Raw genomic sequence first — 21,845 nt, forward strand, 5'->3', positions numbered from 1 at the left:
AAGAAAATAAAAAGAAGTCTAGAAGAATAATTTCACACCCATTGAGTCGCCGACCTGCTAAAGCTTAATTGGGAGGCTTGGGCATCAGTCGGTTGGTCAATTGACGACATGTCCCGTCTCGCTTAACCGCCGGCCGTAAGAGGATCTACAGCTGGACTCGGCAAATTCGATCCCTCAAAAGCACATACAGTGACTAGTCATGCCTTAAATTTGCTATTCTGCATCTGAGTCTCTCATATTTCAATCCCTAGATCCATACAAAGCATGCAAAAGAAATCCTACGTACTACATACTACGTACTATTCTATCTAATCTTTGTCCTGGGAGATGTCCACGACGTCGGTGCCGGGCGCCGGGTGGACGGGCGCGTAGGAGGGCTCCGGCTCCTTCTCCTCCTCCTCCTCGACCTCGTCCATGTAGGCGAGCATATCCTCCTCCTCTGCGCTTGCTCCGCCTCCATCTCTTGCCGACGACGTAGTCTAACCTCCCCATTTGACTCCGGGAGGAGGGAATCGAGGATGCCCTGCTGCTCCACCTGCAAAACCGCGTCCCCCACATACTCCTCCTCCTCCAACTCCTCCTCGGATCCACTGCATCCGGAGGTAGCCCCTCCGCGATCCGGGCCTTGCCCGAATACACTCAAGGAGCTGTAGCCAATGCTCGGGCGTTAGAAATGGGTAGCTCCACACTCGGAGGCGTGGGGGCATGGCTACTAGTGGTGGCAGACGGGGAGTGGAAAGTGGCGGAGGCGGCGGACGGGGAGGAAAATGTGGAGGGGAAGGCTCTCGATGCTGGCGGTCGTCTTAAATAGCCACGCTAGGCACTCCTCGGCCCACCGGAACTGTGCCATGCAGGGACATCGGTCCGATAGAGTAGACGAGCTTCAGACTGTCGGGTTTCGGACTATTTTCGTATGGGACATCAGCGTCAGTCCGACGTGACGGATGCATCCGGGCGCCCCCATATCCGGTCCATATTTGGGCTGGATATGAGGGGTGCCTGTCAGCCCGCGTGTTTGAGGCCCGTTTGAGGCGCCCGTCTGGATCGAATTTCGCGACCGGGCCGTCTGCCTGGGTATTTGGGGTGGGTTTGGGGCGTCTGGTTGTAGATGCTCTAAGACGCCCAGGCTACCATTTTTTATTTATTGATTGGAAGAACGCCACCTAGATTAGTTTTTAGAACACCACTTAGTAGATGACTATGCATGACAGATAGGATGAGATCTAACGATGTCCAAGCTTTTATTTCCCCTCTTGCAGGGCGACTAGGGAAAGCCTTCCTCCCCTCGATCTCCAGTGGTGAGCCTGTAGATTCGCCTCCCCTCTATCGCGGCTTGACACCGCACTAATTGACGACGTGGGTCGTGGTAGAGTGGTTGGTGATGTGGTTTTGCTTTCGTGAGTCCCGGCATGGCCTGCTGGGGCACTTTGTTCATCTGTTTCTAGGGGTAGCCTCGCCCCTTGCCGGGCTCGCCTGCCCGGCAAGCGAGGATTTTCTCTTGATGATATCCTGCTTCTCTGGTTTGATCTTGGCCCCTCTGATCTGCATGTTGGTCCTTCGAATCTCTGGGGTTATTGTACTCTGATCTGGGCTGATGCTTCAATCTTGTTTCCGTGCCTATGCACAGTCTGGGCAACAGACCCAGGGTTTGTTGCACCGACAGAAGCCCCCGGGCGTGCCCCGAACGCGCTGCCGAGCATCGTCGGGGTAGGGCCTAATAAGTGCACAGGCGAGGGTTGCTGAAGATGCTAGTCTCTTGATGTCTTATTTGCTTCTTCATTAGCCTTGATCCCGGGCCAGTTTGCATTTTCTCCACGCGCCGTGGCAATGTTGTGGAAGAACTTCGATCGTGGCCCGCGGATTCTCCTCATCCCATGATCACGGGGCAGAAACTGACATCCGACTTGCCTCCCATTTCGCACGCACCAGCCACGTGTTCCGCGTGCATTGGGCGTGGTAGGTAGTGGATGCGGAGGGCACGGGGAGGAGTGCCATGGCTGAAAACCGAGCGCCGATGGTTGGAGCAGAGGGTCGGCCTCAACTCCCAGAGTCATAGAGGGTGCAAAGAGGCCGTACTGGAGGAGCGGGGCGGCCATTTCCCGTATGAGGAGCCAGCCCCTGCCCCGTCCCCCTATAAAAAGGGACAGGGGCGGCGCTTCTCTGCACACACTTCTCCTTCTTCTTCTCCGCAGCCCTTCCCTTCTAGCCATGGTGAGAGGGCGAGGGCGCCGCGGTGTCCTGGCGGTGGCGACGAGGGCTTCTACTCGACAGCGTGTCCCTCCTCCCCCGGATCCCACGGTGGCGGAACCGACCGTGAGGGAAGGAGGAAGGGGTGAGGTCGAGGTCGCCATGACGCTCGAGGAAGAGGAGGGTGGGGTGGCACCTTGGCCGCGCCTCCTCCGGCGGCTCCTCCGATGGAAGGCCACGTTGGGGACCAACCTCGGGAGTTCATCATCATGCAGGAGATGGAGCTCGAGCAACCACGCGCTCTGCGACAGCACATGAGAGGCTGTGGGAACGGAGGTATGAGGGTTGACGTCGACTTCCCTGCCCCTCATGTAATGTACCTTCGCCGTGGGTGGAAAACCTTTGTCCGTGCCCGCGGCTTCTCGTAGGGGCACGTTCTCCAGTTCAAATTAATGGAGAACGACCTGCTCTCCGTCAAGATCTTCACGTGCTTGGGAGTTCGCTTAGGGTGCTGCACGGAGAGCTCGACCGACGACGAAAGCTCCTCCTCTAGCGAAAGCGACGAGGAGGATAGTGATGGCGATGATGACGGCAGCGGGCGGGGGAGCGACGGCTCTGAATCCGGCTGATCGCCGCCCGCACCATCTTCATCAGGTGGCAGCACCATCATCTGCACCCGCATCTCCTCACCGGCAATGTAATTTGCCGGGGAGCTGGATGCAGAGGTGTGGATGGTGCTCCCGGGCTCCGCCAGTAGTCCTCCAGCTGGACCCCGGCAGGCATCCTCTCGGGCTGCAGCTCCGTTAGCAGTGCCAAGTCCTGCTGGCCCTGGTGGCGGTGGTCGACGGGGCCACTTCCTCCGTGCTCTCCATCGAGGCGTTCCCTCACGCTCCCGTTCCCGTCGGGCTACCTCTCCTGGAGCCTGAGAGGAGCGGGCTAGGATCCCGCCCAGGCGCTCCTTTTGCCCTCCTCGCCTTTGACGGCCATGCCTAGGAGGAGAGGGACAAGAAAGGGCATTACAGAGCACTTACCTTTTTTCAATCTTAAACCTGTAGGCACTTGCCAAATTTTAATTCAAATAACGTAATCTCTCGAGTCCATGTTTGTGTTCTGTAATGCTTGTACTTGTATTAGCATATTAACAAAAAATATGAATCTTGCTGGGAAACCGTGCATGTGTATGTCCATGCAGAGGCGAGATGCCTCTTTAATATAAATAAACGAGTTTTTCCCCGGCGGGCTATCTTGCCGGCACCCTTTTTGTCTACCGGAGAGCTGCGTCTGCCAGGGAACAGACAGAAGGACCAGCCCCCGCCAACTTCTTTTTACCAAAGGCCACTGCGACCATCCTGACCAAAGCAATGTTCGAGTCAAGGATGGGAGCACCTAAGTCTCAAAAGAGTGGCGAGGCTTTCTCATGCACAAGTTATAGCTTATAGAACACTAACGGATAAGAGGTAGAACTTATCGGGCTGGCTTGCCTGGGATCGCCGTGCCGGACAATCTCCTTATCTCCTTGTCGAAGCCAAGTCCACAGCAGGAACCTACAGCTTTATGCAGATGAGAATGAATGTAGGATGCGATCCTATCTATATGCATATACAGATGCTCATGAAATGCTTATGCAGTGGTCTTGGAATGCTCATGCATGCATGTAGATCTTGGTCGCCCCCCACAATGCTTCTTTATTTTCTCTTGCACATGGTCATCGCCCTGGCTTTCTACAAGGGGTTACATGCAGCTGAGGCAAGGCCTGTATAAAAGGGTGGCTGCCGGACAGGGCCCGACAGCCGCGCCTTACGGGTAGAACTTGCGGAGATGCACAATATTCCATAAGTTTTGCAATTGAGTGCCATCTCCGGTCTCCAGATGGACCGCGCCCAGTCTGGTGACTCGTACTACTCGGTAAGGGCCTTCCCACTTCGATGACAACTTGTTTGAAACCTTGGCAGACTGAACGCGCCTAAGGACAAGGTCACCTTCCTCAAAACACCGGGCGTGAACCCTTCGGACATGATAGCGACGCAAGGCTTGCTGGTAGCATGCAGCACGCGTAGCAGCTCGGAGACGGTTCTCCTCGAGTAGCACAGTGTCATCACGCTGGTGCTGATCTTGCACAACTTAATCGTAGGCAAGCACTGGAGGTGACCGTAAATGACTTCCATGGGGATAACTGCATCTGCCCCATAGACCAGAGAGAAGGGAGTCTGCACGGTAGCTCGGTTTGGTGTCGTTCTGAGGGATCAGAGAACTACTAGCAGCTCCTCGGTTCACCGCCTGCCATGCTTCTGCAGCATATCAAAAGTTCTTGTCTTGAGTCCGCGAAGCACTTCAGCGTTTGCCCTCTCAGCTTGTCCATTGGTTCGGGGGTGTGCCACAGAGGCAAATGAGATCTTGCATCCGAGGGCATGAACATATTGCATGAAGGTGCGGCTCGTGAACTGGGTGCCGTTGTCGGTGATGATCCTTGCCGGAACTCCAAAACGACACACCAATTTTTTCAAGAACTTGATAGCTGACTGAGCAGTCACCTTTCTCACGGTAGTCACTTCCGGCCACTTTGTAAACTTGTCGATGGAAACGAACAAGAATTCAATGTCCCCGATTGCTCGGGGGAAGGGGCCGAGGATATCGAGCCCCCAGACCGAGAATGGCCATGATAGAGGGATTGTTTGAAGAGCTTGGGCAGGCAGGTGTGTTTTCTTTGAATGGAACTGGCAAGCTTCACATTTTAGAGGGCTGTGGGCCAATAGAATCCTTGCCGGAATGCTTTCCCAACTAATGCCCTTGATCCAATGTGGGAGCCATACATTCCTCTGTGAATCTCAGCCAGCAGTTCCTTTCCTTCTTCCCGGCAGACACACTTCAATTTCACACTATTGGACCTCCTTCTGTATAGAGTGTCATCGACAAACTGATACATACTGGCCCTCCAGGCTACTTTTTCGGCTTCATCTTGGTTGCCGGGAAGCTCTCCGGTTTGGAGAAAGTGGACAATGTGCCTTGCCCAAGTTGGAGCCTGGGGCTCGGCAACGAGGACTAAAGGCACCTCCTCTGCTGCGGGAGCACCAACCTCATTCGCGGGGTCCATGGGCCCGGTTGGAGGGGGTGGTCCGGCAGGCTGTGAGGAGTTGTTTCTGGCAGGGTATCTGCCGGGAGCGGATGACTCTATCGGGAGAGGCTTACCGCAGTCCATCTTTATCCTCTTCCGGGTCATTGTTGCTGGGGATAAGAAGGGTTGAGTGAGATGGAGAACAAAAGTCCCTGGTTCCACAGGAAGCTTCTGCGCAACACACTTTGACAGATGATCTGCTATGCAGTTTTCTGCACGGGGTATGTGCTCTGTTTGCAATCCATCAAAGTGCTCCTCCAAATTCCTCACTTCCTCGACGTATGCCTCCATCAATGGACTTTGACAATCTTTGTTGACTTGTCTCACCACAAGCTATGAATCTCCTCGAATGATCAGCTTCTTAATTCCCAATTCTGCTACAATCCTAAGCCCGACTAGGAGCCCTTCATACTTAGGTGTACTATTGGTGGCTTCTTCCCATGCAAAATGCATTTGGACGACGTACTTTAAGTGCTCCCCGGAGGGGGCGACAAGAAGCACGCTAGCTCCAGCACCTTGTAGGGAAAAAGCACCATCAAATACATAATCCATTCTTGGGGTGATTCCTTGCCGGGGATAACTGTTTCTTTCGCTTCCTCATCATGGGTTGGCGTCCATTTTGCAATAAACTCTGCCAACGCCTTGCTCTGAATAGTTGATGTGCTCTCAAACTTCAAACCAAAGCTGGATAACTCCAAAGCCCACTCCACTATTCTGCTGGTAGCCTCAGGGTTTTGGAGTATCCTTTGCAATGAAAAACGAGTAACAGCCGTGACCTCATGGGCTTGGAAGTAGTGGCAAAGTTTCCTTGAGGCCATAACAAGACCAAAGATCAACTTCTGCACGCCAGAGTACCTCGATCTAGCCCCCCTGTAACAAGGAGCTGACAAAGTACATTGGGCGCTGCACCACTTTCTTCTTTGCCGTGTCCTTGGGGTTGTTCTCATTGCCGTGCTCATTGATGTCCTAATCCTTCTCTGATTCTGCCGGTCTCTGCTCACTTTCTGCCTCATCCACTTATCGCTGCGCTACCAAGGCCGCACTGACCACTTGGTTGGTTGCTTCCAAGTATAGCAACAATGGCTCCTGGGGTTTGGGAGCAACCAAGGTAGGCACAGAGGACAAGTAGGCCGTTAACTCTTGCAAAGATGCATCTGCTTCTGAGGTCCACTTCATAGGACCGACCTTCTTCAAAATTTTGAAGAACGACAGGGTGCGCTCGGCAGACTTGGAGATGAATCTGCTTGGCGCAGCAACACATCCTGTCAGGCGCCTCACATCGTTAATTATCCTTGGCGCTTGGATTTGCTTGATGGCCTTGATCTTGTCGGGGTTGGCTTCGATCCCGTGATAGGATACAAAGAACCCAAGCAACTTGCCAGAGGAAACACCAAATACACACTTCTCCGGGTTGAGCTTCAGATTCTTGCGTAGATTATCAAATGTCTCCTCCAAATCCTGAATGAGGGTGGCACTATCCTTGGTCTTGACCACAATATCATCCATATAGGCTTCTATATTTCTGTGCAACTGCGGCTCAAAACCAAACTGGATTGCCCTTGCAAAAGTGGACTCAACACTCTTTAATCCGAATGGCATGCAGACGAAGCAGTACGTACCACATGGAGTGATGAACGACGTCTTCTCTTCATCTTCCTTGGACATGAAGATTTGGTGATACCTAGAGTATGCGTCTAGAAAGGAGAGCAAGTGACAACCTGAAGTGGAATCCACAATCTGGTCGATACGTGGCATGGGAAATGGGTCTTTCAGGCAAGCCTTGTTGAGATCTGTGAAATCTATGCAAAGCCTCCACTTCCCGTTAGCCTTCCAGACTACTACTGGATTTGCCAACCACGTGGGATGCAGCACTCCTCTGACCAAACCAGCTGCCTCAAATTTCTTGATCTCTTCTTTAACGTTGCCTCTCCAAGGCTTGCTTCCGGACTTTCTACTTGATAGGTCGGGCATGTGGGCAGACAGCAAGGTGGTGCTCGATTACCTCCCTGGGAACACCGGGGATATCAAATGGTTGCCAGGAAAACACATCGATGTTCGCTCGCATGAAGGCAACGAGCATGCTTTCCTATTCTTCATCGAGGGTGGCGCTGATAGTGAAAGTACCATCAACGCCAGCCAGCCTTGCCGAGACCTTATTCACTTGGGGTGCGGCGACCTTGGATCTCTTGCTGTTAGCACACTCAGGCACGTCGTTAACGGGTGACGTGCACTCGGTCGGGGCATGCTTCCCGGACTCTTTTCCGGAGCTCCTACAATCCCTCTTTTTTCCTTTGCTTTCCTTGGCGGGAACTGCTGCTGCCGCTGCATCCACCGCAACTGTGTCCCGGTACATCTTGTCCACACAAATAATTGCATCCTTCTCATCTGATGGGATGCTGAGGACTCCTAGTGGCCCAGGCATCTTCAAGGTGTTGCAGGCATAGTGGGATGCCGCCATGAACTTAGCCAGGGCCGGGCGTCCAAGAATCCCATTGGATGGCAGGGGGAGATAAACCACACCAAACACAATCCTCTCAGTCCGGTAGTTCAGTTCTCTCCCAAATGTTACCGGCAACATGATCTTTCCCTTAGGTTGGCTCCTGCCAGGATTAACTCCTTGAAACGTGCTGGTAACCTCTAGCTCTTCCTATGATATCTGAAGTCTGCTGATAACTGCTGGGGAAATCAGATTCAACCCGACCCCGTCGCCCACCAACATCTTTGTGACCGTGAGGTTGGGAATTGTTGGGGAGACCAACAATGGCAAACACCCTACCACAGTGGTACGGCTAGGATGGTCCTTGTCGGTGTCAAAACCGGTGGATCTCAGGTAGGGGGTCCCGAACTGTGCGTCTAAGGCGGATGGTAACAGGAGGCAGGGGACACGATGTTTTACCCAGGTTCGGGCCCTCTTGATGGAGGCAAAACCCTATGTCCTACTTGATTAATATTGATGATATGTGTAGTACAAGAGTAGATCTACCACGAGATCAGAGAGGCTAAACCCTAGAAGCTAGCCTATGGTATGATTGTCTCTTGTCCTACGGACTAAAACCCTCCGGTTTATATAGACACCGGAGGGGGCTAGGGTTACACAAGGTCGGTTACAAATGAGGAGATACACATATCCGTATTGCCTAGCTTGCCTTCCACGCCAAGTAGAGTCCCATCCGGACACGAGACGAAGTCTTCAATCTTGTATCTTCATAGTCCAACTGTCCGGCCAAAGGATATAGTCCGGCTGTCCGGAGACCCCCTAATCCAGGACTTCCTCAGTAGCCCCCGAACCAGGCTTCAATGACGATGAGTCTGGCGCGCAGTGTTGTCTTCGGCATTGCAAGGCGGGTTCTTCTCCAATTTCCAAGTGTTTGTAAGCAGTGTCCGGCCCCATAAATGTTGATCCTCTTGGCTTCTGTGCCCAATAAGGGCTATCTTTCATGCGTCGAACTAATACGAGGCGCCTGGGCATTTTTACATTTGCCCCCCTAGCCAAATAAATAAATTGTCTATTAAAGGGATAGGGATTCTTAGATCCGATCCACACCATCTTCCCCTCAGCGAGAATTCATCAGAGCGTGTTTCGGAAAGATCCATTCCAGCATGGCCGACCTCCGCAGCTCCTCCTCCCGCCCCCGTAGCCCTAAGCTTGGTGATTGGGAGAGGTGTTCAGTCCCACACAGTCGATTGGTCGAACTGCAGACCAAGGGATTTCTCCCTCCGGCGTATATGGTGCCCGTTCGAGCCGGGCTTGCCACCTACAATGGCGGGGAGCAAGCGGAGAGCTTTCCCTGTCCCTCCATGGGGGAACGGGTCTGCGTTGTTGTAACGCCCTCGATGCGGCTATATCTCCCACGTGTCGAAGCACGACTGAGAGGCATAACCGCATAGAAAGCAATGTCGCAAGTGAGGTAATCTTCACACAACCCATGTAATACATAAGGGAAAGAGATACATAGTTGGCTTACAATCGCCACTTCACACAATTACATGAATAAAGCATTACATCATCCAAATACACTCAAGGTCCGACTACGGAACCAAAATAAAAGAAGAACCCCAAATGCGACAAGGTCCCCGATCGACCCCAACTGGGCTCCACTACTGATCAACTAGAACGAACAACACAAAGGACAAGATCTTCATCGAGCTCCTCCTGATCTTGGTTGCATCATCTGCACGGTCTCATCGGCACCTGCAAGCTGGTTTGGAAGTATCTATGAGCCACGGGGACTCAGCAATCTCGCACCCTCGCGATCAAGACTATTTAAGCTTATGGGTAAGGTAAAGGTATGAGGTGGAGCTGCAGCAAGCGACTAGCATATATGGTGGCTAACATACGCAAATGAGAGCGAGAAGAGAAGGCAAAGCACGTTCGATAAACGTATGATCAAGAAGTGATCCTAAAACAACCTACGTCAAGCATAACTCCAACACCGTGTTCACTTCCCGCACTCCGCCGGAAAGAGACCATCACGGTTACACACGCGGTTGATTCATTTTAATTAAGGTCAACTTCAGGTTTTTTACAACCGGACGTTAACAAATTCCCATCTGCCCATAACCGCGGGCACGGCTTTCGAAAGTTCAAATCCCTGCAGGGGTGTCCCAACTTAGCCCATCACAAGCTCTCACGGTCAACGAAGGAATAGACCTCCTCCCGAGACATTCCGATCAGGCTCGGTATCCTGGTTCTACAAGACATTTCGACAGGGTAAAACTAAACCAGCAACACCGCCCGAATGTGCCGACAAATCCCGATAGGAGCTGCACATATCTCTTTCTCAGGGCACAATCAGATTGTCCTAGGTACCGGTAGGCCAGCCCAGAGTTGCCCCTGGTGGTCACCGGCAGCTCACAGGTTGGACCAACACTCAGAGGAGCATTGGCCCGGGGGGGGGGGGTAAAATAATGATGACCCTCAGGAGCGCGACTCCCAAGGGAAAAGAAAAGGCTAGGTGGCAAATGGTAAAACCAATGTTGGGCATTGCTGGAGGAGTTTTACTCAAGGCGAACTGTCAAGGGGTTCCCATAATAGCCCAACCGTGTAAGGAACGCAAAATCCGGGAATTAACACCGATATGACGGAAACTAGGGCGGCAAGAGTGGAACAAAACACCAGGCATAAGGCCGAGCCTTCCACCCTTTACCAAGTATATAGATGCATTAATTAAAATAAGATATATTGTGATATCCCAACAAGTAAACATGTTCCAACAAGGAACAACATCTCCATGTTCCAACAAGGAACAAAACTTCATTCTTCACCTGCAACTAACAACGCTATAAGAGGGGCTGAGCAAAGCGGTAACATAGCCAATCAACGGTTTGCTAGGACAAGGTGGGTTAGAGGCTTGGTTCAACAATATGGGAGGCATGATAAGCAAGTGGTAGGTATCGCAGCATAGCATAGCAAAAGAGCGAGCAACTAGCAAGCAAAGATAGAAGTGATTTCGAGGGTATGATCATCTTGCCTGAAATCCCGCAAGGAAGAAGAAGAGTCCATGAAGAAGATAAACGGACGTAGACGAACGGGTCCTCACAAACACGACATTACCGGAACCAACCCGAAGAAGCAAACACCGAAAAGAAACACACAACATAGTAAACAACCAACACATGAACATGGTATGATATGTGGGATGCGACATGCGATGCATATGCATGATTTGACAAGGAATGCATGAACCTGGCCTCAACTTGGAAATTCAAGTGTGCCACTGGAAATATGAGATGAAATCGCTTGAAAACGATATAAAGATCACCGGAATCGGAGTTACGGTTTGGAAATGGCAATCAATTCAAATATGACCACGTTTTGCGATTTACAGCAAGTAGCCATCTAAATGCAACAAAATGAACATGCTACAGCACCCAAACATGGCATCAAAATACATGGCAGGGATGCATTCAAGAATCTTAACAAAAGATGAACACTGAGCTACGGCCAATTCATCCATTAACAGGTTCAAACAAGCATGGCAAAAATGCATATGGTAAACAGATTTCAGACTTAGTGAAATTAACACTTGTCTGGAATTTCAGATCAGGGTAGCACACTTTGAAGCAACAAAACTACATGCTACAGGACCTGAACATGGCAAAGTAAAGCATGGCATGGAGCTACTCAAAGAGCTTAACAAAAGTCCCTTAGTGACCTTGAGCCAAAAGGGATCAGAAAATACAATTGCAAGCATGTGAACATGGCAAAAATATAATCAGATCACAGACTTAGTGAGAACTGGAGCATGCTGAAAACAGATATCAAGTAGGCATGTTTACGAGCTCGATGCACTCACTACAGAGCAAGTCATGACAATCTAAGCATACATCCAACAAGAATACACAAAATGCAAGCTAGGCATGGCAAGAACAATAACATAGCATGCTCGGATCAACTACAACATCCTCGGCAAAATCGCTAACAAGTAGACAATCTGCCCAGATTCACGAAATGACAAAAGTAGAGCTCGATTGACTCAAGCTAGGGTGCTCCATAATTACAAAAAAGACATGGATGGATAGAGCACTACAAGATTAACAAAACATCCTTACTGATCATCCTCAAAAGAGGCACGGATCACTAGGAAACAACATGAACATATGGCATCATGAAATAAACAGATCAAGGACTTAGTGGAAATGCTAAGTCCCTGAAATCAGCATTACCAAGTGCCTCACTTTGCAAGCTTGTGCTAGTCACCACACACATCACAAAAATACATGGGTTGCACCTCTGGAAAGATGACAAAACCCTTAACAAAACATATGTAGAGCTCATGGGCATATCATGCACACAATAATCATGGCAAAAATGACAAATATCTAAATGGAGCAGCAGATCTGACAAATAACTCAAGTAGCACTCTTCTAACAGCATTTCGGGCATCAAGATGAGCTCAAATGAAAATGATGCAGTGAGATGAAATGATGTGCTCTCTGAGACAAACATTTTGATATGCTATATGCTCAAATCGGATCTACGGATGCAAAGTTATAGGATGATGGACATGGGCATTTGAAACGTGGAAATCTCGGGGACTTAGTAAACACCGCACCGGGCGCGAGATAGAGGCTGGCTCACCCTGGGCTTCGGCCCATGAAGGAGGAGGAGGCAGGCCGAGGTGGGAGCGGCGCGCTGGGCCGGACTCGGGCGTGGCCCACGCGGTGCGCGGTCAACGGGGCATCGACTCCTCCCGATCGGATCGGGGAGGCAGGGCGAGGCGGAGATCCATGGCGACGACGGCCGCCGGCGATCCTGGGAAAAGGCGGCGGACGGGAGCCGCCGGATCTGGCCCGATCCGCGGCGGATCTGGTCAGAGGGGCCCCGGGCAGGGAGTAAGGTGGGGCGGCGGAGAGCCCGCGCGGGAGGCGCGGTGCGGCGGCGCCTTTTCGGCGACCTCTGGTGAGGGGAGGCGGTGGCGGCGGTGGCCGGCCGGCGGGAAGACGACGGCACGGTTGGCGGGACGGCGCGGCCCGAAATGGCGTCGGGGAGGGCCGGACGCGGGCCCGAGCGGGCCGCGGCGGAGGGGGCCGGCCGTGTACACATGGCAATCTTTGATTGGGCGCGGGCGGCGGAGGTTGAATTTGAAAGGGGACAACTAGTACAACTTATCCCAACAAAAGTAGTCTTCGCCTGCAAAAGGCTCTGGTGGTGACGCCGCCTTGGGCTCCATGGTGACCTCCATCTTGCCGTCCTGTTGGTCTTGGTCTCGTTGCACTGATATGGAAACCTTTGCTTGACGCCTCGGTACTCTGCGCCTGCACTTGCTTCCTTAGCACCAAAGAGGAAATAGGGACACTATGCGCGCTGGCGCCCGCCTGGCCTTGGTCGTCATGGCTCACGTCATTGGAACCTCGCGAGGTTTACATTGCCTTGAACTCTCCGCCCCTCGTGAGCCAGCCTAGTGAGGGCGCTCCCGAGGAGGTCTTGTGTCATCCGCCTCACGAGGTTTGGCCCCTCGCGAGGGTCTTGAGTGCTTGTTGGTGAAGATGGGCCGTACGGGCCCGCTTACAGAGCCACGCCGTGGGCCACAAGCAGGCAAGCCTGGGTACCCCCGTTCCCAGAACGCCGACAGTAGCCCCCGGGCCCAAGGCACGCTCGGGCTTGGCTTTGAGGCAAAGCCAAAGGTAAAGTGCGGAGCACCACGGGCCCCAATAGCCTGTGGCCTTGGTCGATGCGTGACGGTTGATTGGACGTGGGCGTCTCCGCTTCCCCACATTGCCTTGATACCCACCTGGCTAGGCGGCCACCACGGTCTACACGGTTTCCCTCCCGTTCTTGCCGCTCACTCTCCAATTCTTCCGCTTCCTCATAACTCAGCCTCTCCCCCCGATCCGATCTGAGCTCAATCCCCCCATCACCATGGCACCAGACCAGTTGGAGAAAGGGAAGAGTCCCCTGCCCTTTGCCGAGCTGCGCCCGGCCGCTGAGCCTGCCGTTGGCAGGTCGCTGGTGCTCAACCAGGAAGCCATGGACAAGGTGCGTCCCATCCTCGCCTCAAGCATCAATGAGTGGGGAAGGACGGTGGCCTGGCCTGCATCTCATGCTCGTGTCGACCGGACAGCCACCGAGGTCCCATTCTTCATTGACGCCCTTTGGACTGGCTTGGTTCCTCCTTTCTCCGCCTTGTTCAACGTTGTGCTTGCGCATTATCAGATCCACATGCTGCACCTTGATCCCCAATCCATGACCCTTCTTGGCGTCTTCGCCTTTGTTTGTGAGGCCATGGTAGGCATGCCCCTTCAGTGGCCCTTCTCCGCCACTTCTTCTTGCTACACCTGATTGATCCCTGACAGAGCTCAGGATGCTTGAGCTTTCAGGCCGTGGCGGCGACGGTCGGCGCGGGGATTGACTTAGAGCACCCACCATCCACGAGCGGGTTTCGGGCACGGTGGGTATATGTTGATGTCGGAGTGCTCAGCCCCCTGCTCTTTTCTCCGTCAGTGCCCGCTGTTCCCAACTCCGGTTGGTGCTACCAAAGGCTCGCCGATTTGTGCCTTGCCTCTGTCTGGCTCAGGCTGAAGTGGCTCAAGGACCTTGATGTGACTGCGCTTATGGTGGTGAAGGAGTTCGTCCGATGCCGAATCGCTCCACTTCAGCGCCACTCTCGACCGATGTGGGCCTTGCTCAACAGCAAGGACCAGTTGAGGGGGTGACGCAGCCCGCGTCTCCCAAGGCCGGGGCTCCCGAGGCCTCGGCAGGTCGCCGCGAGACTGGGCCTGATAGCTCCCCTCAGCTTGGCGCTCCTGGGGCGGCCCCTTCAAGCACTTCTCCAGCTGCGCCTCGTGTCGGCCGCCATGTCCAGCACTTCGGCCGGCTTTGTGTGGACTTCGAAGAGCTCTGCAAGAGGAGGGGGTCCCCAAGCAGCGGCACCTTCAGGCTGTTAAAACGGAGAAAGTACATCGCCGTTGACGAGTAATACCTTATCTTGGTGATTCTCCGTGTGCTGCTTCCCTTCCTGACGATGTCTCTTCAGGATCCCTTCCGCCAAGGCCGCAGAATCTTCTGAGAAGCAGGCTCCTCTCGCCTTGTTTCTCCCGCTGGACTCGAGCGCTGCAGGCCCGCGCGCTGCTCACGGCGTGGAGTCGACTGGGGAAGCCAGCCCGTCGACAAGGCATCTTGAGCTTGTGCCTTCGCCGTCTCTCCTTCGCGGCCTTGCTTGGAGTATAACAAGCGTGCCAAGGGTTCCTCCCCTGGTCATGGACGGCAGCTGGATGGCTTCGGTCTTGGGTTCCTCTTCAAGTAGCGGGCCTCCACTCGTTCGGGCTCCTCGCGAGGCCTGGCCCGCAACTGGGCGGGCGCCAGCCCCCCGCTGAAAGGGGGCGAGCGCTTCGGCCCATCCGCGGTCCCCGCGGCGGAGGACAGAGTCAGCAGCATGCTTCGAGTCGTGCAAGAAAGGCAGCATCGTCCGCCACGAGCTCTTTCAGGAGGCGATGGGCGCGATGAACCGGCTTGGTGAAGAGCTCGTGGATGTGACGCAGCGCCTCGTGGCCGAGGGTCTTCGGCTGGTGGAGGAGCGCATAAGCTGAAGGTGGCCATCAACCTTGGGCGCCACCAGCGCGAGCTCGATAATGTGAAGGCCGAGGCTTCCCTCGCAGCCTCCCGTATGGACTCTTCCCGAGCTCTGGAAGAGGCTCGGGAAGCTGACCGCCGTCGTGAGGTCGCGGAGAAGCGCGTGTGGGAGCTCCAAGCCTAGAGCGCCGTCTTGGATCAAGCAAGTGGAGGCGCGCAGAGCCGCCCTGGCGTCGTTGAGGGGGACACCCGCTGAAGAGGAAGAGATTCTGAAGCGCGAGGAGGCACTGGCGCTTGAAGCCGTGGAGCATAGCCTTGAGCTCGAACGACTGGAGACGAGGGAGCGTCAAGTTGCCCAGGCGGAGGATGCCGTCGGCGCGCGCGAAGCCAGGGCCTAGGAGGAGGTCGATCGCTGGGTGGCCGAGGCTCGCCCGGGTCTTGAGGGTAGGCTTGACCTGAAGTTGAAGCTCATGGAAGCTGAGGCCGTTGGTAGGACTGCTGCCCTCAAGTCCAGGTTGACCGAGGTGGAGCGACGCGAGGAGGCCACCACAGCTGCCCTGGTCTCAGCGCAGGCCGAACTGGCTTGCACCCACGCCGAGCTGCTCCCCCTTCAGCAACGGGTTGCTGACGCTGAGTCCGTCATGCGACAGAACATGGAGGAAGTGCTTCAGCGACGGACGCTGGAGCGCGTGCACGCCCCCATGATCCAAGACCTCAGGAACAGGGCCAACATCGCCCTAGGCCACATCTGTGATGAGAATGCTCCTCATCCCCACACGAACGACTACGACGGCCACCTCTGCTTCTTCACCAACATGGTGACGCACCTGGAGAACCGTTCCGAGAGGGCTCGCCAACTTATTGAAGAGAGGAGCTGCGACCTGCTCGGGCATGCGTTCTTCCGCGTCTTCAGCCATCTCCAGAACTCCGACCCCAACTTCGATTTTGACACCGCCATCGCTCCTGTACCCGAGGCCATCCGGGGCGACCTATCGCGATGGGTGGAAGACAATGTGGACGCGCTGGTCAGGGCCTTCATTTCCGATGACGATGGGGTGGTGGTCGCGGCAGACGCGGGCAACGTGGTCGACGATGGTGATGGCGGCGCTGGTGAAGGTGATGGTGATGCCAGCGATGGTGGTAGTGATGCCAGCGACGCATCTAAGGGCAATCCGGGGGACGCGGTGAGCGACATGTCTGACTGATCCTGTGTTTCCCAGTTGTTTGTCCTGCACACAGAAGCTCGGGCGCAACCCTTGAGGTTGTAAGAGCATTTTTGGAGGGGAAGCCCCTCATGTAAATATACTATGACTTCTATCTTCTTTAGGTCGAGTTGGATATGCGTCTTCGTGAACTCACGTATCCTGGGGCAAGGTTTCTATTGCGGTTTACCTTAGCCTGGACGAGCCCAAAACCGACTCATGAGATTGCGAGTTTCTGGGGAGCTCCTGAGGAACTCGTTGACACGCCCGAGGGGGCGGCGTGATAAGCAAGCGCTAGCCGTGGCGCGTCATGCGTGTGGCGCGTGTGCGCCATGCCCAGCCCCGCTCGCGAGGGGCCCGCGAGGGGGAAGCAACATGCGCGAACTCCGAAATAAGGCAAGAACCAGATAGCAAGAAATCGCTCGAACGAGAAAAAGCAACCCCCCGCGCGCATCAATGAAAATTCAACTTCAACTTAAATCCAAATCCAGAAGGCAGGGTTACAGAAAAGAGATCCAAAGCAAATGGCCGCGTCCGGCGCCTAGTTCTAGTCTTCATGTCCGCTCACCAGTGCGGAGCTAAGTGCTGCCACTAGGACGTGGGATGGAGCCCCCGAGGCCAGAGGGCGGCACTCCTGAGACTTCGGGGCGTGTACAGCCCCACTCGTTATTACGTGAGAGTGTCACGGGCGGAGACCTTCACAGGCGTGAGCCTTACTTCATATCGCCAGACGGGCCCTGCCTTGCGCCACCCCCTACCACCTTTGGGACGACCGGAGACCAGGACGGCACAAACGAGGACAGAGGGGATGCCAGCGGCGCCCTCGGCGACCACGGGTCCTCTGCCAGGGGAAGGCTCGCCGGCGCCTCCCTGGCAGAGGGCCTACTTCCAGGCGATGCCTTGCTCCGTGCTACGCGGGGAGGGGCCTTGATCCTGGCCCCTCCCACGCAGCCCCTGGTGAGCCTCTCCTGGTGAGACGGATACTGCCACGCCGGAACCGTCGCCTGGCGCTATGACCTGGTTCACTTGAGATTCATGGTTAGCCTAAGCCTGCCCCTAGGAGATTAGTGGTACCCTGTAGCTGTTGTCGACAGCGTGGTTGGTGGGGCTCTTGGGCGGCTCCTGGAAGGCCTCAGCTCCTAGCGCCTCCTCCTCACAGCCTAGCTCGAGGAACAAGCCAGGGTCATCTTTCAACATGTACTCTGGTTCATCATGTGGGGCACGTAGGCCTCCGAGGCCCTTGCCCCGAAGACCTCGCCGAAGTGCCCCATGCTCCATGTCGCCCGGCCCATGATGCCGTCCTGTGGATGGTGGGGTAGTGCCCCACCGGGGCCATGTGCGGCGACGCTCGTGCCCGCACCCATCTGGGGTGGTGCGGGTGTGACGGGCGCCATCCGCCGTGGATCACGCTGGTGTTGACGAGGCCCCCAGGCGCACTCGCGGGCATGCGAGCGCGGCGAGGCCCGCCGTGGGATCCAGCCGCTGCCTGGGGCGTGAGCTGGTAGCAGAAGGGCGGTGCTCCTGTGGCTGCTGCGTCCAGGAGCTTGGTGACGCGTTCCAGCAGTGCATCCCGGCTGCTCTCCATCAGCCGGCACCGCAGCAACTCCCGCGCCACCGTGAGTGCAACCCGCATGTTTGCCGGCTCCCTCCGGGTGTACGGCACCGTCGCCGGCGGCTGGGCTTGCGGCCCTTGCAGCAGCTCGCGCCTGTCGTGGAGTAAGAGCAGAGGGTGAGTGACCGCGCCACCCACACCCCGCGGTGTTTGACGGTGCGTGTGCCGCTTGAGGTGCGGGGTTGAGGTCTTCTTGGGTAGACGGTGCCAGCCTGGCCGACCAGGCCGCCCAGCGATCGGTATCGGCTCTTGAGTCGCCTGACATCGGAGCTGCGGAGCGCTGAAGGATCAACGAGCAGAACGCCTGGTGGAAGGAGAACTCCGGCACACCCCTACCTGGCGCGCCAAATGTCGGATCTCGGGTTCCGGCAAAACCCTCAAGGTTCGAACAATGGAGTGCGCGCGAAGATCTCCCCCTACCGATCCACGTCCTAGCTTCGGTAAGATCTGACGGGCTAACTCGACGAACTCGCAACACGAAGGACACAAGATTTATACTGGTTCGGGCCACCGTTGTGGTGTAATACCCTACTCCAGTGTGGTGTGGTGGATTGCCTCTTGGGCTGAGGATGAACAGTACAAGGGGAAGAACAACCTCCTGAGGCGAGGTGTTCTTATGCTTGGTGGGTGTGAGGATGAGCTGAATGAGTTGCATACCCGTCCTCTCCTACTGTGGTGGCTAATCCTATTTATAGAGGCCCTGATCCTCTCCCCAAATAATGAGCGGGAAGGGAGCCAACAACGGCCAATTTGAAAGGGGACAACTAGTACAGCTTATCCTGACAAAAGCAGTCTTTGCCTGCAAAAGGCTCTGGTGGTGACGCCGCGTTGGGCTCCATGGTGACCTCCGTCTTGCCGTCCTGCTCGCCTTGGTCTCATTGCACTGATATGGAAAGCTTTGCTTGACGCCTCGGTACTCCGCGGCTGCGCTTGCTTCCGTAGCACCAAAGAGGAAACAAGAACACTGTGCGCGCTGGCGCTCACCTGGCGCCCGCCTGGCCTTGGTCGTCATGGCTCACGTCACTGGAACCTCGCGAGGTTTACCTTGCCTTGAACTCTCCGCCCCTCGCGATCCAGCCTGGTGAGGCCGCTGTCGGATCACGGGTTCTGGCAAAACATTTAAGGTTCGAACACTGGGGTGCGCGCGAAGATTTCCCCCTACCGATCCACGTCCTAACTCAGCTACGATCTTACGAACTAACTCGACGAGCTCGCAGCAAAAAGGACACAAGATTTATAATGGTTCGGGCCACCATTGTGGTGTAATACCCTACTCCAGTGTGGTGGTGGTGGATTGCCTCTTGGGCTGAGGATGAACAGTACAAGGGGAAGAACAGCCTCCCGAGGAGAGGTGTTCTTGTGCTCGGTGAACTTGGGGTTGTTCCGGTCTCTCTCGATCTCTCTCTTCCCCCTAGCTATGGTGGTGGCTAGTCCTATTTATAGAGGCCCTGGTCCTCTCCCCAAATATGGAGCGGGAAGGGAGCCAACAACGACCAATTTTAAAGGGGACATCTAGTACAGGTTATCCTGATAAAAGTGGTCTTCTCCTTCAAAAGGCTCTGGTGGTGACGCCGTCTTGGGCTCCACGGTGACCTTCGTCACCGTGGAAGGGGAAGGGATCCTTTGGGCAAGGCTTTATGAGGTCTTGGAAATCGACACAAAGGCGCCAGATTGTCCTTCTTTGGTACCATCACCAGGTTTGCTAGCCAGTCCGGGGGTTTTATTTCTCTAATGAATCCGGCCTCCAATAACTTGGCTAGTTCCTCTCCCATGGCCTGTCTCTTAGGTTCGGAGAAACGCCGAAGAGCTTGCTTAACCGGCTTGAATCCCTTTAGGATATTGAGGCTATGCTCGGCCAGCCTGCATGGGACTCCTGGCATGTCTGAGGGATGCCAGGCGAATATGTCCCAGTTCACGCGCAGGAACTCTCGTAGTGCGGCGTCCACAGCGGGGTTTAACTGTGCCCCGATGGAGGCTATTTTTGTAGGGTCCGTTGGGTGGACTTGGAATTTGACTATTTCATCCGCTGGTTTAAAAGAGGTGGACTTGGATCTCTTGTCGAGTATCATGTCGTCCCTATCCACTATGGAGCGTAGCGTGGTTAATTCCTCGGCCGAGAGGGCTTCGGATAATTCCTCGAGGGCCAGTGCCGCTGTTTTGTTTTCGGCGCGGAGTGCTGTGTCCGGATCACTGGCGAGAGTGATGATTCCGTTGGGCCCGGGCATTTTGAGCTTCATGTACCCGTAATGGGGTACGGCTTGGAAGATTATGAACGCCTCTCGTCCCAAAAGAGCATGATAACCACTGCTGAACGGGGCCACTTGGAATGTAATTTCTTCGGACCTGTAATTATCCGGCGTGCCGAATACCACATCTAGTGTGATTTTCCTAGCACATCGTGCTTCCCTATTGGGGATGATTCCTCTAAAGGTTGTGCTGCTTTGCTCAATGCGGTTCCAGTCTATTTCCATCTTTTGAAGAGTTTCCTCATAGATGAGGTTAATCCTGCTGCCGTCCATGAGTACTTTGGTGAGTCGAAAGCTGTCCACGATTGACTGAGGACCAGTGGCGGCTGGTGCTCGGCAGTTCAAATTTAGGGTTCGTCACTGGCATTGAAGGTAATAGCCGTGTCGCTCCATGGATTTATTGCTGCTACGGTGGCAGATTTCGCCATGTTGCGGAGTGTGGCTTGCGCCTATTATTTGACGCGAAGGTCTCAAAGATTAACACCGTATTGTTATCCACGGGATGGTGCTCTGTGGTATTTGGGATAAGAATCCTCACACACTTTTGGCCACCTGCCGGAGTATCCAACATGCTCTAAGGCTGTGAGTTGGTATTGTATCGCTGTACTATGAATTTACAGGGTCCGTTGAGCCATCCCTCCAGTAGGTTCCATGCCCTGTAGAGGGTTTTTGTTTCTTTAAAACTAGCTCGGGTGTCATATGATAGTGCACCCTTTTACTCGGACTGGGTGTATGTTTAGCGCCGGATTATCCCAAAATTTCGTTTCGGTTTTCCAGGCGCTTTCCATCGCACAGTACTTTCGTACTATGGACGCCAAGTCAGCGAAGCGTGATATGTCACGGCGACTTAGGGCGTTAAGGCGTGTTAAGGCTGCATCTTCCTCGCGACAGTCCTTAACCTTGTTCAATACAAGGAGGAATCTGGCCAGTAATGATGTACTGTTTCATGGGGCTCTTGCCTGATGTGGGAAAGATCGTTTATGTTTGGGTGGGTGGGTGAATTGAATCCGAACCCTTACCCGATCGGGAAGGGTTCGGAGTTTCCAATTTTGGAAGTTCGGTTCCGGGATATTACCGATAATCCTGGCCGCTGCCTAACTCTAGTTCAGGGATTGGATGTTGTCCTCCCGCGAACAGGCGTCCGGCTCGGAGAGCTCGGGAATCCCGGACATAGTTGTTTCTCAAGATAGAGAAAGGTCGCCATGTTCCTCCACCACTGCAATATGATGGGTGACCGGTGGAGAGTAATCTCCCTTTGATCGGGTTTAAAGCCCAATCCGATCAATAGTCCGTAGCGACTCCCAGCGGCGGCGGATCCAGAGCTCGTTTAAGGAGGCCGAGCTTCCATTGGAATCCAATCTGTCGGCGAGTGCCTGATGGACGTTGGAGGTTGTTTTCAATGACCCGAGAAGTCATCATTGGCGCGGCGGCCGAACAGGCGGTCATGATAAATCCGCCTAGCCGGAGAGTTTGG

The sequence above is a fragment of the Triticum urartu genome, chromosome 6 (assembly GCF_003073215.2).
Source record: "Triticum urartu cultivar G1812 chromosome 6, Tu2.1, whole genome shotgun sequence".
Classification (NCBI taxonomy): domain Eukaryota; kingdom Viridiplantae; phylum Streptophyta; class Magnoliopsida; order Poales; family Poaceae; genus Triticum; species Triticum urartu.